This window comes from Eublepharis macularius, chromosome 3, assembly GCF_028583425.1.
Source record: "Eublepharis macularius isolate TG4126 chromosome 3, MPM_Emac_v1.0, whole genome shotgun sequence".
In the NCBI taxonomy this organism is placed as follows: domain Eukaryota; kingdom Metazoa; phylum Chordata; class Lepidosauria; order Squamata; family Eublepharidae; genus Eublepharis; species Eublepharis macularius.
Window position 1 is genome coordinate 53,002,321 of NC_072792.1, and position 16,120 is coordinate 53,018,440.

Here is a 16,120-nt window from a genome sequence, read left to right on the forward strand (position 1 = left end):
AAATATTTAAGCCATGGGCATAAAAACAGCATAAAACAGTCACTGAACAGCTAGAACTACATATAAAAAAAGTTTTCAGGATAGAGGCAGACCATGAAAGACCTGAAAAAAGACAAACCCCCTTTGTTAAAAGCCTGATTAAAAAATGAAATTTTCTGGCCTGGTGTCTGAAAGACCAAGTAAGCCTCAAGAGCGAGGGAATTCAAAGGCAAAGCACCATCACTGATTGCATGCAGTATGTATTTAGGAGAGAAAGAGATCATAAAGACTTATCCAAATCCTGCAATTTGCATGGTATATGTGATCAGCCATCTAAATTGCATTACAAATAGGAATTTTTTCTCAGTTTTCAACAAAGCCCCATTTGAACGAATTGCTTCTTCTCTTTGCCCTCCTACTGCCAGGGTGCACAGTTGATCCCTGTTTTTATACACAGGCATGTAAAAGTGGCAATGGAGACTTACCTTAGTTTTTTGTTCTGAAGTAAACTTGCCTAATTTCTCCATCCACCCCTCATATTGTTATAACAACAACAAGAACAACAACATTTGATTTATATACCACCCTTCAGGATGACTTAACACCCACTTAGAGCGGTTTACAAAGTATGTTATTATTATACCCACAACAAAATACCCTGTGAGAGAGCTAGAAGCTGTGACTGACCCAAGGTCACACAGATGGCTTCAAGTGGAGGAGTGAGGAATCAAACCCAGTTCTCCAGATTAGAGTCCTGCCGCTCTTAACCACTACACCAAACTGTTGCATTTCATCTTTGCAACCAGCTGTTAAAAGCTGAACAAACCGATGTCATTAAGCATTTTAGTATCTGAGGTAGGCAATGCAACCCACCCAATCCTGGTACTAAAACATATGATAATAAAAGAAGTAATTCACCATTTGCTGCCATTTAATTGTTTCTCTTCTCTGACCTGGCACATGAGATGGGTTGCTTCCATACTTAATTTGGCTTTATAGTGGAATCTGAAAAAAGGAATTCTAAGTATGGTCCTTTTCAGATGTTACAACCACAAGAACTGGGAGCCTACTAAAAGGAACGCACGCTACCCGCAAAACTCCCAATATGAGCAGTCACCACATTGCATTAACAGGGCAGTGTATGAATTTTCATTGTGGCTATGTACATGCAAATAAAGCCCAACAATATAGTATTAGCTCTGAGTAGGGTTTCCATGCCTCTAGTGGGATTGGGAGAGCCCCACAATCCCAACCTCTGCCCCCTGTCACCTCTCACTTGGCTGTTGGGGGAAAAGGCACGGGAACAAGTCAAGAACCGCCCCCCCCCCCGAATGTGCTTCTGTTTCTGCATTGTGTTGGGAATGACATCGTTCCTGGTGTGACATGGAAGAGTGGGGTTGCACCAGGGGCTGATTTGGTAAAAAATCCCACCCAATTCTCTGGGGGACTTGGCAACCTTAGCACTGAAGTGGTCTGTTTTCATGAAATAATTGACCCTGGACACACAATTTTTCTCAGTTATCTATTAATGCCCAGCAGGGGCAAACATATTAGCACCATCAGCAGTACTCTGTAGAGTACAAAACATCCCTGTCCTGTCAACAGAGAAAGAAGACTGAACTCTGAACATCACACTGCAGTATAGATTATCTCCTTTATAGAGGCAATGGCCATTTTAAGTGACAGGTTGTCAGTGCTAAGTGAACACTCTCATCCCTCTCTCCTGCAAAGGGATCACATTTCCCATTGCAATGCAGATTATATTATTATTAAAAATATATAAACTGTTTTTCCACCTTAAAGTCTCCAAACAGTGTATATAAAATCAAGCTAAAACAAACAGGATAGATATTGGGCTTTTGCGCATGCTCAACTTATTCCTGACTTTCTTAGCAGTCAATCCACAAGCACTGAAATTGGTTTGGATATGGTTCTTCCTCATATCTGACCTCCCTTTGCATTTTTACAGTTGTAAAGATGGTTTATTTTCTTTCTTGCGTGCCATCAATAATCAGGATTTTCAAGTGAGGGTGTTGTCGTTATCAATGGCCTCATCAGTGATATCAAAGTACACACATCCCCATTTATTTTTTGTACATGCTTATATCACTTTATCAATATATAGGTTGATTTTTTTTTAAGACAGGAAATGAACACACTACCATTCTTTTCATAGGGAAGCCTAAAAGAGGAGCAACTCTGCCATTCATACTTAACTTTCCCTTTCGCCTCTGTGGTCCAAACCAGAGAGCTCAGCTCAGGGTGACCCAGAGCCAGGAGGCTGAGGCTGGCAGTGGTAGGGCACTGTTGGGACCACTGTTGGGACGGAGCCCAGAGCATAAGGGAAAAGGCATATCTCCACAATGGAAGGGGCTAGAGACATACTTTTTAAAAATGAAAACAGGATTCAGAGACTCCACTGCACCTATTATTACACTGGTAGGCCGATACAGCGATATGAAATTGATGATTTAAAAGATCAGAAACAAAAACTAGGGAGGAAAGGAAGGTGGGAGGGGGAGTGGTTCAGCAATGACCAACGTTCAATCATCGAAAAGTAGGTGGAACAAACAAAACTGAAAGAAATATAATGCATAAGGAAAGATCGATTCAAAATCAGTTTCCAGAAAATGCTTGCGATAAAGATGGACTCAAAAGAAGCAGAAAAAATGAGGGGAGAGGGCAAAAAGAAGCAGCAGCAGTGAAAGCTAGTGGCAAAAAAAAAAGTGCAGAAATCAGGGATTAAACCAAAACAGTAAATCCCTGGGCAAAAACCCTCATTAAGAAATAATGAATATAGCACACAAAGCAGTAAAATGTCTATTTAAAAATCAGAGGTGCATACCATAAATTTGTCAGCATCATTGAAAAGGACTTTTCTCAGTTTGTTATCTGACTGACATGTGAAGACAGGAGAGCCCAAAGCAGATTAGAGTTTAGGCTAGGCAGATTCAGAAGAGGTGTTCCTCCTTGGTTGACCAACAAACAGGGGCAGTTAGAGGCATTTTGCTGCCCAAGCACCCTTCGCCTATGCTGCTCAAATAGATACAGTTGCTTTGTATCTGTGCCAGGTGAAGGAGGCATGGGTGCACCTGCTGATTTGGCATTCAAAGAGGATGCTTGCTTTGCTTGGCTGTCAAACCAGCCTTTCCACTGGCAGGTCTCTGAAATGGTGTGTGTGTGCTTTTTCATATTAAAAGACACGCACCCCTCCATAGCATAATATGCAGGTTCATAAATCCCCTTCTCACTCTTGCTTATAGAGAGGGCAGGTGATCAGACTCCATATATTGCACTGTCAATCTGTCTTCTTTTCGTGGTGTGCTTTGTAAAAAGAAAAAAAGGAAGGATCCTAATTTCACAATGAAATGTAATATTTTTCTCAATGAGCACTTCAAAGAAAACATACTCTCTGAAAAATGAACCTCATGAAACCAAGCTCTGTCTGTCTAGCCTCTCCTGAACTGATATTTTCTCTGCTTTTTCTGGCTGTCTTGGAATAGCATCTGGGAAATAAATGATATTTCTAATGGCTGAGATGAAAAATAAAATGTGGACCTCTTCGCTCAGCTGATATAACAATGATTTGTTCAAGGAAGGATGCAAATTATGGCCTCCTCACACCGCTTCTACTACAATGGTTATTAGTACTAAATTTTCAGCTGACTGCATATCAAGTGGCTATTCTTGGATTTGGGGTCTCCCATAACAAAGAAAAGTAGATAAATTGATGTTTGATATACAGTAGAAGCATACAGTTGATGCCAGAACCAAGTGGATATTAGAGAATACTAAGTAGCTGACAGAAGGCTTTAATAAAAGATTTGATGCTATTCCTTGATTCCTGGAGGAAAACCATTTTGACCTCTTCCATACTAACTTCCCACCAACAGGTGACATTTGATGACACAAAAGACAAAGAGGAGCACAACAAAGCAAATAGTTCTTTAAACATTCTCCCAACAACTCCTGACCTACCCTACATATTATGAGAAAAGCCATTGCCCTCAAAGAAATTAATAGCGAGTTACAAAAATTTGAACAGGTTAGGGCAATATAACAGCAAACAGGTGTGTGATGAGCCAGGCCAGGGCTTGGACAACTGTACCCAAATCTAGTATCTAGATGGCTGTTTGATTTGTTTCTGGTGTCTTGTCATCATATCACCTCTTACCCCAGGCCCAGAAACAGTCCTGTGGAGAACTGTGGTAAATGCTTAAGAATCATTGCTTGGCAAAATGGTTAAAGTGTTGGATGAGATCTGGGAGATGCATGGTTAAATCCTCACTCTGCCATGAAGTTTGCTGGAGCACCTTGAGGCACTCTCTCTTGACCTAGCCTACCTCTCTGGATTGTTGTGATGTTAAAATGGAGGGGAAGGGAAACCAATGTATACTGCACTGATTTCCTTGGAGAAAGGGTGGCATAAAAATGTACTTGAGAAATAAATAATATTGAGGGACTTACGGAGGGATCAGAAAAGAATTCTACAAGCCAGGTTTGTCACAAGCTTTTACTTTCTTTGGTGGCAAATGAATTAGGTCCAGCTGTTTAAACTGTCTCTGTGGAGTTTCTAAGCTTATTTCTTGTTGAACAGGCATTTTTTGCTCAACGTGCCAAAGTACTTCAGCTCTCTGCTTGTAGTGCTCAATAATCTAGACTTGCATGATGCATAACTTGAAGAAATGGAAAAACTCACTTCGTTGCACAGGATTATATAATTTGATAGTGTTCAATTTCTATCCCAACTCTTTCCAAACTGTGGGGTAGGTAACAACACTTAGTAAAAAAAGTTAAAACCCATAGCAAAACTATAATACTTAAATTAAAATTTAAAACACCTCTGCTTGTCCACAAAGGAAAGTTTTATAGTTCTTCCAGAAAGTATGCATAAAAGAATCTCTCAGGAGAGTTTTAGAAGCACCCCTCTATACCCCTTCCTTTCTGTGCCAGCTTAAATCTGGGGTTCTCATAGGTTCCTTCCCCCACTTTTGGGCTGCAAGTAAACAGATTATAAAATCACTGCTTGCTAATGGATGCCTGCAGGTTGTATGCAAAACTGGAGAAGAATGAATGTGCCACACTTGTTTTATCCAAGGCACCCAAAATAGAAGGGGCTGCCCCTCCAGTTCATAAGAACTTTGGATTTTCATGCTTTGGGTTCTTTTCCAGTTCAAACCTACAGCCTCCTTCCTGCATTGGCCCAATCTTTTGCTTAATTTATTGATAGGCCAATGGGAAAATAAAAACATATGATAACTGTTTTGCCTTAAGAAACCCTGAATGCTAATTGGGCAAGTGTTGACCTACATACCTCTTAATACAGAGTGGAGGATATTTGTCCTAGGAAATATTCTGACCCACTTTTAAACTACAATCATACCAATTCAATTTGTTGAACTCCATGTTTGTTTTGTTTTTGCAGGCAGTTTGTTTTTGCAGGTGTGTTTGTCAAGTAATTCAGGTTTAAATAACAACTTCCAAGAACTGTTAAAAATATTTAATACTTCATTGATTGTTTTAAAATTAAAATATGCTAATGATATTACATTACTATTAAGACTTGTAATTTTTCAATTTTCTTTAATGTACTTCAGAGTCTTATGGACTATTTGTGTGGGGATGAGCCCCAGGATACCATGGCTGTAGTGCAGCATAGTATGCTGATGCTGGAAGAGTCTTGTAGGAGAAGGGATGTGAATAAGCCTATGTGGTAGTCAGGGCAACCAGGATGCATTCTACTGGTCCCAGAATGGAGCAGGTAGGAGGGCTGTTGCTATGGTAATAGAATCCCAATCCCTTCCATCCCAGGAAGGGAGAGTCTTGTTGGGTACTGGGGAAGTGTTAAGAGCATGCACAGGAATATTTAGGCTGTGAAGAAGATTGGCTAAGGAGGATTTCACCTGTGGCTTGGCAGAAAACAGAGGGCCCTAATGACTTGTAGTAATGTGCCACTATGGGCTAGTTGGCATCACCGGGGCAGCCTCTTCGTTTAGAGAAATTTATGTGTAATTGGCCTCTAAACCCTATAAATTGCATGGTAACTGTACCAGTCACCAAGATAGGCCCCATTTGATTCCATGGTAGACTAGGGGAATTATAAACTCACAGTGGGTAGCACCAATCCACATTCAAGAAAAACTCCAGCCCCTATGCCTCTGGGTATCTCACTATGAATTCTATAGAGCTTCTTTAATATTCAGTATGTTTAACTTGCTCTCCGCCTATCTGTTTTAGCACAATGGCACAATCCAATAGCATGGAAAATTCCCAGTGAACACACCCTTAGTAAAGCACACCAGACATCTAGCTAAAACCGGATAGTTTTTGGAAGATCTGGGAAATTTTCCTTCCTTTAAGAACAGCTGTACTCATCACAGTCGTGGTTCATGTAGATCATATTCTGCCATTAATTTATGATCATTCCCAATCTTCAGTAATCAGAGGCAGATATCCCTCCCCCATTCTCTCTCTTTCTGAATATTTCCTGCACCACTCAACATCACCTTAGACTCTCACTTTCCACAAGAATAGGAAAACATGTCCCTGTTTTGTTTCTGGTAATCTCTTCCTTTTGTAGCAGTGGCCACTGCTTATCATGAAGTTTGCCAGATGGAGGCAGCATATAGGGGCATCATGTAGGCTCAGCATGCCACAAACACAGCCTCTGGACAAGGCATGGAATGTGCAGTTCAGCATCTGGAATTGGAATGGTTAGCTTCCCCCTTATACAAATAGAAAAGCCTTCTGATTGATTGATTTAGATTTTTAGCCCTCCCTCCCCGCAAGCAGGCTCAGGGCGGGTTACAATAATAAATAAATTACGATAGATTACAATGGATAAAAACAATAAAATAACGTTTCAGTGCAAACATGAATTTCAGTATTCCAGATGGGGTACCCTTCCCCATTTCCCTGCCCTCCGTACACCAAGAAAGAAAAGGGTGGAGGTGTGGGTTGGTGAAACTCTACTCCCCAAGCATAGCATGGGGGTGGTAGATGAACCATACGGCCCTCCCACTGGTAGGAGACTAGCAGGGAGGCTAATTAGATGGATCCCTTCTGCTTGCACAAGAAGTTATGTGGATGGGGAAAATACAGAATTAATGCAGTAACTATTTAAGCATCCAGAAAAAGGATGAAGAGCAGAGCAACAAACCTCACAGTATAGCAAACTGCTGCTCAGATGAGGAATCTTGTTCACTTTTGTACTGATGAGACCAGGAAAAGTGAATGAAAATGGAATGGTTGGAAACAACAATAGATATGCCAAAATGAGATCACCTAAAGAAAGACAGTTGGATTTCCAGGCAAATCTTTATGCAACAAATAGTTTCCAGCTGTGGAACAGACGGAAACATGACATAGACCCCAGGTTTTTTCCCCACATGCAGCTGCCTCCTCTTGGTCTCATGTTCACTACTGTCTGCTCTGACTAGCAGTGGCTCTTGCGCATCTCAGGCAGAGGTTACCCACACCACCTGTGACCGGATTCTTTTAACTGGAGATGCTGGGGATTGAACCTGGGACTCTGTGTACGCAAAGCAGGTGCTTTGTCACTGAATCACAGCCCTTCTCTGGCTCTGTTGGCTTCATGAGATTAGAAATGCATTACTGAAGAAATAAATATCTTGAAATAGGAGTACACCATAAAATGCACAGATTTAGAGATTTTATTTGTGGTCAAATGTTTACATAAGGCAAGAGCGATGCAAATCAAAATGCCTGGGGTGAAAATTGAATGTTATCTACAAGCCTGTAAACTGATTACTCAGAAGCTTCTCAGGTCCAAAATAATAAGAGATCTGACACCTTTGAAAATGCGTTACATTCTTGGAAATTTTAGAAGCAGCTGTTTATATTCAGTTATTCATTTAATAGTAATTGTTATCAGGCACATGAGAGGCTGGTATGGGTGAAAACATTCCATTTTCACTGCAGAAGGATATTTCACTACCAGGATTTTTGCTTTCTAGAGGTGTTACTGTTAACAAGCAATTCCAAGATTTTTATTCAATGGTACTTAACTCCTACAGGTTTTTAAACAATTTGTAAGTCAGGTGATTGTCTATGCTGGAAGGGCTGTGTCTAAAAGGAATTTGTTTTTTATTCATCTGATGGATCTGCTTAAAGACACGATCATTTTTAGGCTGCAAATGTATTAAAACCAAATATTAGTAATTTTTAAGAGAATTCTAAAGAACTCCAAAATTTGTTCCACTTAGTTCCGTGTGTAGGCAGCAGGCTCCCCAGCACCACCTTTCTCGTGGCAGTGAAAACAGCTTGCAAATGAAATCACGGAGAATCTCTCACATCAGATCACAAAACAATGGACCTTGCTAATCCTACAGATCAGCCAGGCTTCCTCAACAGGTGGAGCTTCAACATTTCCAGATAAGGTCAGACCCTTCCCAGTAATTTTGCTGGTGACAAAGGCGGGGCGGGGGGGAGAGAAATGTGGACCCACCATGAACAGCTTTGCCAGGGAGCTTTCAGTCCCTAGGCTGAAGAAACTAGCCTCTGTGGTTTTAAATATGCTTATACTCATAGTAACCAAAGCGTTTTTAAAAACACACACACAAATGTAGTTGAAAACAGTCCTGCGTTCTTTAAATGAAAACTGTTACGCATACATTAGAACCACACAGATACTACTGTATGCATGTGCCACTCCAAAATGAAGAAAACGCCTCCTCCCAGGGCCATTCCCACCCAGGGAAATAGTGCAGGGGTGAGAGGCAGGAACCTCTCCTCCCTTGGCACTGTTGTCCTGATATGAATTGGTCCCTGCAGCTATTGTGGTTGTGGGGAAAACAAGTTGGGTGTGGACCCGACTAGTTAAAAATCGTATAGTGTAATTTGACTCTTAAAGCAGAACTACATGAGATGAGTTACTAGAGTTTTACACGTGTCTGCTTACCTCATGGTTTGATAGGAAGTGTAGGCATCCTTGCAGCTTTAAGTTGAACATTTACAGAGTGGCAGGGAGGGGAGTGCAGGCGTTGTGCTCTTGCCGGGTGCCCCCTTCCCCTCCATTGGGTGTGTGGATTTGGGGGGGCTCTCCTGTCCCCCCTTCCCCACACAGCAGATAGGGCGCCTGGCCGCTGCTAGCTGCTAGCACGGCTTTGGGCAGGGGCTGGGTGAAGAGGTCAGCAGATAGGGCACCTGGAGCATTGCTGCATCTCCCTCCCCTGCTTGCCTGGCCCCCACAGAGCGCCACTGGGCTATGCAGCTCCAGGCCGCATGCGTGGCTTCAGGTGGGGGCTGGGCAAGTGGGGGGAAAGGCAGCAATGCTACAGCCCAACACTGTGCTGGCCCAGGTGCACATGCTGTGTTGCTGGGGGGGCCTCTCCTGTCCCCCCTTCCCCACACAGCAGATAGGGCGCCTGGCCGCTGCTAGCTGCTAGCGCGGCTTTGGGCGGGGGCTGGGTGAAGAGGTCAGCAGATAGGGCACCTGGAGCATTGCTACATCTCCCTCCCCTGCTTGCCCAGCCCCCACAGAGTGCCTCCAGGCTATGCAGCTCCGGGCCACATGGCGCGGCTTTGGGCAGGGGCCAGGCAGGTGGGGAGGAAATGCAGCGATGCTCCGGGTGCCCTGTCTGCTGACCCCTTTGCCCAGCCCCTGCCTGAAGCCACGCTGGATTATGATGAAGGGCTTTTCATTCAGAACTGATTACTGCAGTTAACCCTTTCAAAGTTAATAAATGGCTTAACAGCCTTTCTAACAAGTGGGTTTAATCTTCCCCTCCACCCTACCAAAGCAGCAATGCCTCGGCATACTCCATCAACATTCCACTTCCACACACATTCACATGCAGAGATACAGCGATTCTTCAGGCACCCTGTCTGCTGACCTCTTTGCCTGGCCCCCACCCAAAGCCATGCCGTGCAGCCCAGAGCTGCATAGCCCGGCGGCACTCTGTGGGTGCCGGGAGAGCGGGTGGGGGGAGATGCAGTGACGCGGCATGTGCGCCTGGGCAGATGCGGTGTTGGGCCGTAGTGTCACTGCCTTTCCCCCACTTCCGCCCAAAGCTGCGCCCGGAGCTGCATAGCCCAGCAGCACTCTGTGGGGGCTGGGCGAGCGAGAGGGGAGATGCAGCGAAGCTCCAGGCTCCCCCCACCCAAAGCCGCGCTAGCAGCTAGCAGCGACCAGGCACCCTATCTGCTGTGCAGGCAAGGGGGGCAGGAGAGGGGCCCTGACACCACACACACACACACACACAGTGGAGGGGAAGGGGGCGCCCGGCAAGAGCCCGACGCCTGCACTCCCCTCCCTGCCACTCTGTAAATGTTAAACTTAAAGCTGCAAGGACGCCTACACTTCCTACACTTCCCATCAAACCTTGAGGTAAGCAGACACGTGTAGAACTCTAGTAACTCGTCTTGTGTAGTTTGGCTCTTAGACATGAGCCAGGCTGGGGAGCAAATAGTTTGAAGCAATTGAGCACTGTAGGAAAAGATAAGGAAAGGGAAAAAATTAATTCCTCTTATTCACACGCTCCTTTCTTATAAACTAGAGCACTATTCTTGTTTCTATATGAATGGGGACGTCATCTGCATACATACATGGCATACATACATGACAAAGGCTTTTGTCATATGCCTTTGTCATAACTAGTTTGGCCCCGAGAAATATGATATTATTACTCATCAACCAAAAACAGGTTCTGAGGCAGAGGCGAAGTTCAATTCTTGTTGATATCATGTATGTCCCAGTCTTATAGGCTGAGCTAGCTGTGACTGAAAGGTAGGCATATTGTTTTAGTTAGGCAATTGTACTTAGAGCCAACCTAGATGAGCCCCAGGGGGTTCTGGAACTACAGCTGAAAAACAAAGTTATGCTGGCCCCCAACTCAGATCAGGATCACGGCATAGAGAAAGTGAAGCCTTCCCCATGCCTAGGGTGGGGTCAGGAGGAGACCTCCCAGAACTGCAGTTGATCTCCAGCCTACAAAAATTAATATCCCTGGAAAAAATGGCTGTTTTGGAAGGTGGACTCTGGCATTATACCCTGCTAAAGTCCCTCCCCTCCTCAAACCCTGCCCTCCTCAGGCTCCACTCCCAAATCTCTAGGAATTTCCCAACCTAGAGTTAGCAAACCTATGTGCCATTTTCTTGACCAGAAATTATTCACAGACATGCTATTTACCCCTGTTGGGGGACTTGGTTGGCCTTTGACTTAGTAAACTAGGCTCAAATCCCTATTTGGCTACCAAGTTTACTGGGTCTGTCTTCAACCTACTTCATATCATTGTTGCAAGCATAAAGAGGGTTATATATATGCCAGTTTGAGCTATTTGATAGAAGGGTGGTGTGGTGGCAACAAGAAGGGGATGAGGTGAAAATTAAAAAAAGAGATGAGGGAGTCTTCTGAGGTAAATGCCCTTCAGAGTTATGGCTGTCCGAATCCCACACTCCGGTCCCTAATTTTATTTGTGTAAACCCCCTCAACCACCCACAGTCAGTTAAAGGAGAGACACAGGCGTTATTTAATTGGTTGGTAGCATGTAAGCTTTGTGTTCTCTGCAGGGTTAAGAGTAATTCAGCAGTGGAATCAGTTGCTTAGGGATGTGGTCGGTTCCCTCTCATTGGCAGTCTTCAAGGAGTGACTGGTGAATACTTGTCAGGGATGCCATAGGCTGTACCTTCACTGGGCAGGGGGTTGGACTAGATGGCCTGTAAGACCCCTTCCAGCTCTATGATTCTATAGTTCTTATCTGTAACCCTGAAAGAATGGCATGGTAATTTAATTGGGAGTTAAGTATAACCTCTCTCACACAGCTATTTTTATTTGACAGGCAAGACCCAGATGGAACTGAACAACAAACCTTTATTTATCGAGAATAAGATTGATTATAAATACAATAAAGGTTTGGTCTGGATCTGGAACATACAACTAGCTCTCAGCTGCAATCTACAAAAGTTATATGTTTTCCCCACTGAGTTAACACATTGAACTGGGCCTTAGTTAACCAAACACAAAAAGTCAGATGAGAATTCATTCCTTTTTCACCAGATAGTTTCTCAGCATTTGAGATTCAATGTATTTTTTTTTACCACAGCTGACAGGTTTTGACTGCTTTTTTAACCTCATAGATAGCCTGGTAATAGAACCTGTACAAAAAGTTAGATCTGACAGGTCCTTCTTAGGGTGCTTGTTCACTTCCTTCAAACAAATTTTCTTTCCTAACTTGACCCCAAATCCTAACTAAAAGCCAAAATAGAAAGCCTGGCTAAGCTGATGCTCTTATCACAGGCTACAATTTTCCTGTCTAAAGGGGAAAATGCATCTCTTTTCTCTCCTTAAGCTGAAGCTGGCTCACTCCCCCTATCCAGTGGCATTCTAAGGGATCCAGTTGCCTGGCAATCTCTGAGAATTTGTATAATAGGCATAGAAATCTCAATATTCTGAAACAACTTCATTATATGTTGATGAGACAAATGTTTAAGTAATGGTAGAGTTTGGAAGATCTGCAGATACTTACTGTGGGCATTTTAATCTTGCTCACGCAGACCAAATGCACTTCTTCTAGGAGACGAAATACAACTTGCTCTCTGCTTAATTTCCTATACAGAGGATGGCATTGTAATACTGCAAAACCCAGTGAAGTCACTCCCAGAATGAGGTCTTCACTTGATTGTTTTGGGCACACTTGAACAGCTTGAAACTTTGTATTTTGCTTTTCATGTCTTCCATAGAACAGACGAATGGCGCAACAGCAGTGCTTTCTAAGAGGAAGACATGAAATCATTACATTTATAACAAGGAAGTGTCAAAAACCTCATTGTAATTCAAGCTTGAACTGTTCACCCTGTGCATGTCCAGAAACTCATTCCCTGGTACTAGATGCAATGATCTCTGGAGGAAGATTTTCCATCTGTTTCCTTATGATGTTAAGCTGTTAGCTCTGTTCATCATTTTATTACAGCTACTAGTTTATGCTAAGCTATGATTTTCTCCTTCTCTGGTATTAAGAATTTGTCTGGATAAAAATGGGATATGTGTGTTAATACAGATTGATTTTTCTGTACTTTGGGTGGTTATTGTTTTGTCCCATACTTACGTTTGGCTAAAACAGTCAGTCCTTGGCTTTAAATAAATTATTTAAGAATAAGTGACTTGAGGATTCCTTCTATGCTTAATCTCAATCATATTCCTTAATACAAACTAATTAATCACAACATTACCTAGTACAGCAATAACCCAGTGCATCCCGAATCTACAGAGTTTACACATATACTTGCAATTTCTAAGTTGTGCTATTATTTTGAATATTAATAATATAATAATAATATGAAATAATAATAACTTATGTAGCAAATTGTTCATCTATGAGCATGCTGATTGTAAGGAGACAAGTGGCCCCAAACATACTGGAGATAAGGGATGGACCATGGATCTGTGGCAGAGTTCTCTGATTCAGTCCCTAGTATTTCTATTGAAAAGAAGCCCCCAGCCCTGTACTTACTGGGGCGGTGTTTGCAGGGCTCCTGAGGGAAGGGACGAACAGGAGCGGCTCCTTCCCTCAGCCGGCCCTGGCTTCAATGTGCATGGTTCCAAGTTGAGCTGCGCGGTTGCATCTCTCAGCCAGACAATCATCAAAGCTGGCTGGGTGTTTTGAATGTGGGAGCTGTTGCTGGACCTGAGGGAAGAAGTTTTCCCTCGGGTCCTCCCACATTCTATTTAGCCAGGGCTGGTGTGAGAGCCCTTCAGTTGGTTCCGGAACTGCAAACGGCGCTGATGCGCCAATTCGCTGCTCCAGACTTCCGGCTGGCGTGGGCTTCGTTGGCTGGCTCGCTTTGCCCGCACCTCACTTCTGCAGCCCTGGGAGGGCTGGAGTTTGGGAAATTTTTTCCCCATCAGGGTGGTGGTGGCTCAGAGGTGAGTGGGGCGGCCATGAGGCCCATGGAGGGGGTGGCTGCGGGCCATTCCCAAGCCCAGGCTGCGTGGGGCTGTACTGGGCTTGGGGGGGTTTTAGTGCCGGCAGCCACAGGATCCAAGGGAAGGGCTATCAGTTTTCTCCACATATATAAGGCCCGTTGGTCAGGACCCAGGCCCACGTTTACAAGGCCCAAGGCCCCACGTATCTCACAGGCCCATGTACATAAGGCCAAGCTACATCATGCCCTTAAAGAGAGCGGCAACAGCCCCTAAGGGCAAGGGGCACTCCCAACACAAGGGAAGGACCAGCCCTGGCATGAGGGAAGAGCTCAGTGCAACCATAGGGCTACGTCAGTCTCTGCACGAGGCAGGGCACAGGGTGCAGCCCACATGGGGATGGGGCCCATATTTGGCCTAAGGTGGCCAGACAACCTGCTTCACAAGTCCCTGGCAGGGACAGGGCTATCACCCCACGAGGCAGGGCTGGTGACATTCATGCACCCGGGGCAACCAGAGTTGCAAGCCCATCTGCAAGCAGGGAGAGGCCAGCCACCAGGCTTGCCTCAGGGACTTTGAGGTGCTCCCAGGTTCCATTGGGGGCTTGGTAGGCCAAGCCACAGTGAGGGGCTGACATGCGTTCCACTGTTACCCGGGCGGTGCGGGAGGCCACCCCTGCTAGGTCACCTGGGCCTCAAGCCACTTCACGGAAGGGATCTTCTCTACGGGGCATTTCCAGGGCACTTCAACAGCTGCAGGAAAGGGTAGATTTGATGGAGTCTTCCAGCTCTTTGGACAAGGGGGGGGGGTCCTCTGCCATTGAGGATGAGGACTCACCCGGTCATGAAGCAAGTACAAGTCCAGCGTGGAAGAGGTCTTCCAGGAGTGGGCGACCAGCTTCTCCTCTGTCAAGCGGTGGGTCCTCTAGCCCAGAGACCAGGAAACACCCAACTGAAAAAAAGAGGAGGAAGACGTGAAAGCCCTGAAGGGCAGTGAGGCGCAGGGACGACTTGGATACAACTACACCCTCGAGTGAGTCATCCTCAGAGGAAGAGGAGAAGGACTCTGATGGAGATTACTGGGGGGTGGCTGCTCATGTTCCCATGATCCCACCTTGGGCTACCCGGAGGCGTTCCAGTAAGGGGTCTAGTAAATAGGGCCCCAGGTCAGTACAGGGCGAGGATCGTGCTGAGAAGGTGGCTTACCCCGCAGGGAGCCATGGGGAAGAGGAGGACCCCCTGGGGGCCCATTTATCTGGCAAGATGCGTAGGTGCATTTTGGATGGATATTACGTGGACTTTTTTCACTTATACGTCCAGCGGTGGAGGATGGTCTCTCCCACCCTCCTTCCAAGAAGCGTAAGGAAAAGGACAAGAAAGGAGAGGTAGACAGGACCTTCGCCAACTGGATGGAGGGCTTTATGGTTCTCGTGGGGGTTGTCCAGATGGCGTACTCGGAGAGGGGATGGCATTTGTCTAACTATATGTCTAATGTACTGATGGCCAGGGCCCTGGCTGGGGAAGGGGCGGCAATAGATTATGATGAAGCCTTCTGTAAGAGGGCTTCACATAACGCCTGGAGACAGTGGGACTTGATCAATCAAAAGTTATGGTTATGGTTGGTCGGTCCGAGCATGAGGGGCGAGGCTGAGTCTTCTCGCCAAGGGCTCTGGGGCCCTAGGAGGGACAGGAGAGCAGTCTGTTGGGAATATAATCAGGGCAAATGCCAGTGCACTCACTGCAAGTTTGAGCACTTTTGTGAGCATTGCTACGGGCCACACCCTCATTCCTCCTGTACCCACCTGGGCTCCAATCAGCCCTTTTGTGGGGGCCAGCTCTCCAATGTAGGTGCCCTAAAGGAGGGAGGTTCTGCCAGTTCCAACAGCGCCGCCTCTCAGCTCCCTGCCAGTGGAAAGTAGCATGGCATCATTAGGGCTGGCTCTTGCTCCCTCTCCCATTCGGAAGGAGGCCCTCCGCCCTCTCTTAGACCACTACCCCAACAGATCTGCAGCCAACTACTTGTGGTCTGGGTTTACTTCAGGTTTTCACATCCCTTTCACGGGCCCTAGGGTACCCACTACTTCCGGCAATCTAAAGTCTGCCAGGGATATGCCCGAAGTTGTAGCCGCTAAGCTGGCAAAGGAACTCAGAACTGGGTGGATTGCAGGTCCATTTGAGGTCCCTTTACCTAATTTGTGGGTGTCAGCTTTGGGGGGGGGTCCCCAAGAAAGCCCTAGGACTAGGTGAATATCGCCTAATTCAC